Raw genomic sequence first — 3,272 nt, forward strand, 5'->3', positions numbered from 1 at the left:
AATTAGTAGAGAGTGTGCAAAAGGCGGCGTGCCTTCAGATGATGCATGACCGGGAGCTCAAGCCCCACCTGGGCTCCCCAATGGTAATGCCTATAGACCCGGAGAGAATGACTCCCCTGATACGGGGACTGCCTGACTCCCTGAAACCCTTTGGGATCCAATTGCAAGGGCGGATTTATAACACCCCTGGGGGAGAAAGGATTGCAGCCGCTTGGGAGGGGATAATGACCCCTGACTACCCGCGGCTAGGAAAGAAAGTATGGACGTGGGGGAAGGTGGCTCAGGAGTTAATTGATTTTGGGAGGAAATACGGCCCTGTTGGTGGACCACCCCACAGAACCGAGACCAGGGCTGTGCGGGTGGCAGAACGAGTTAGTGGGTGGCAGTCACCCCTTGGGAGCGGCCGGGACCCGACTGGGAAAGGAAAGCCCCTGAGCCGACAGGGACTGTGGCAGTTGGGGCTCCAGAAAGGCGTTCCCCGAGATTTAATGGACGGGCTCCCCACCAAGAAATTGGAGCAGCTCGTGCGGAGATGGTCAGAGCAAGGGGCCACTTCGAGGTCAACTCCTAGCACCCCACCCCTGATAAACTTTGGGGAGAAACCAGCCGGGGGGAGAAAAGACGGTGGAGAACTAAAACCTCCGCCCCCTGAAGGGGAGGGGGAGGGCAGAGGGTGGATGTTCATAAGACAGCTCACCTGCAATGCAAAGGGAGACATGCTGCTCACGGTAGCGGTGGGACCCAAGAAAAGACCGGTGACCTTTTTAATCGACACGGGGGCACAAATCACTGCACTGAGTCGAAAAGAAGCAGAACGATGTGTGATCTCGGTACCCTCTAGAAACCTGATTGTCTTAAATGCTCTGGGAAAAACACAATCGGTACCTATGACCCGAGTGTCCCTATGGTTACCAGGGGAGGACGGCCCTGTTAATACTATGGTGGCCATAGGATCTTTCTAAATGAATCTCTTGGGCATAGATGTTTTAAAGGGCAGACAGTGGCGCGACGCCCAGGGAAACTCGTGGTCTTTCGGCGTCCCGCAGATCAGGCGGTTGGCCGAAGCCCCCGGCGTGGGGGTGCGCCTGTTGCAAGCGGCGCCTGCCCTCCCGCCTTCCAAACTGACAAACGTGAAACCCTACCCGCTACCGATAGGAGCAAGAGATGGAATCGCACCAGTGCTGGAGGACTTAAAGGGGCGGGGGATTATAGCTCCCACCCACTCCCCCTTTAACTCCCCGGTATGGCCGGTCAGAAAACCAAACAGCAAGTGGAGGCTGACAGTAGATTACTGGAGGCTGAATGCCAACACAGGCCCATTAACAGCTGCTGTATCGAACTTTGCCGAGCTTATAGCTGCCATTCAAGAGCAATCACACCCAATTATGGCGACTATTGACGTTAAAGACATGTTCTTTATGGTCCCCCTGCAGCCGCAGGACCAGGACCACTTTGCTTTTACCTGGGCGGGGCAACAGTACACCTTTACACGGCTCCCTCAGGGATACAAGCACTCCCCCACCTTAGCCCACCACGCTCTAGCACAGGAGCTGGAAGCAATTCCCATAAGGGCGGGGGTGAAAGTTTACCAATATATAGATGATGTACTCATAGGGGGAAATCAGGTGGAAGAGGCTGGAAAAGTCCAGAAGGACATCATCACCCATCTAGAGAGCATAGGATTGACAATCCCACCTGAGAAAATACAAACCCCTTCAAGTGAGGTGAAATTTTTAGGAATTTGGTGGAAGGGAGGGATGACATGTATCCCACCAGACACCCTTTCCTCCCTCGACCAAATTAAGATACCAGAATCGAAAAAAGACTTACAGCATGCGTTAGGGCTACTTGTGTTCTGGAGAAAGCATATCCCTGATTTCTCAATTATCGCGAGACCCCTATATGATTTACTATGGAAAAGGGCGCAATGGGAGTGGACCCCGGTCCACGATGAGGCGCTACGGCTGTTGGTGTTCGAGGCAAATGCATACCAAGCCCTGGGGCCTATCCACCCGACAGACCCGGTGCAGATCGAGTGGGGGTTTGCCGCAATCGGGCTGTCGATTCATTTGTGGCAACGGGGGCCGGCAGGGCCCATCCGGCCCATTGGCTTTTATTCTCGGAGTTTCAAGGATGCAGAAAAACGGTACACCACGTGGGAAAAGGGGCTGTTTGTAGTCAACCTGGCTTTACGAGAAGCAGAGCGCACCATTCGCCAGCAACCAATAGTGGTCAGAGGTCCTTTCAAAGTGATTAAACCAGTTTTAACTGGGACACCTCCCCCTGACGGGGTGGCACAAAGAGCTTCGGTGCAGAAATGGTATGCGCAAATAGAACATTATTGTGGTATTTTTTAAGTTTCTGAGGGCGCTGCCAAAAATTTAGTTATCCAAGAGGGAGTGGCCCCAGACCAGGAAGGTGACGTGCCCCCTTCTGCTGTGCAGGTAGCCCCCCCATTTTCAGAACAATTACAGAACGCTTGGTTCACTGATGCCTCTGCTAAACGAGAGGGCAGAACTTGGAAATACCATGCTGTCACCCTACAGATAAGGACTGACCAAAAAATAATTACCGAAGGAGAAGGCAGCGCGCAAGTAGGGGAATTAGTGGCCGTATGGAGTGTCTTTCAACATGAAGCCCAATCTGCCTCTCCAATCTATATCTACACTGACTCCTTTGCTGTCTTTAAGGGGTGTACAGACTCGCCCCCCTTTTGGGAACAAAATGAGTGGGAGGTTAGCAGAATACCTGTATGGCAAAAGGAAAAGTGGCAAGATATTTTAACCATCGCCAGACAGGGAAACTTTGCGGTAGGATGGGTAGCCTCCCATCAGACGGAGGAAGATCCGTCTGGTCATTGGAACAATAGGGTTGATGAGCTGGCCCGCCTCGCCCCCTTGCAAAGTGATCCAGTAGCGGAGGATTGGGAGCGACTCCTGGAATGGTTGCACCTTAAGAGAGGGCACACTGGAGCCCAAGACCTCTACCGAGAGGCTCAGGCCAGAGGCTGGCCGGTTACCCGAGAAAATTGCAAAACTTGCATTTCGGCCTGTGAGCAATGTCGTATCCGCTTAGACAGGCACCCCCTGGAAGACAGTCCCCTACATTTGAGAGAGGGAAAAGGTTTGTGGGAGGCCTGGCAGGTTGATTACATTGGTCCGTTCCGTAAATCAGAAGGGAAGTGCTATGTATTAGTGGGTGTTGAAATAGTATCTGGCCTAGCACAGGCTAAAGCCTGCGCTAAGGCAACAGGGGAGAATACGGTGAAGGCC

The sequence above is a fragment of the Platalea leucorodia genome (assembly GCF_965183815.1).
Source record: "Platalea leucorodia genome assembly, contig: HAP1_HAP1_SCAFFOLD_370, whole genome shotgun sequence".
In the NCBI taxonomy this organism is placed as follows: domain Eukaryota; kingdom Metazoa; phylum Chordata; class Aves; order Pelecaniformes; family Threskiornithidae; genus Platalea; species Platalea leucorodia.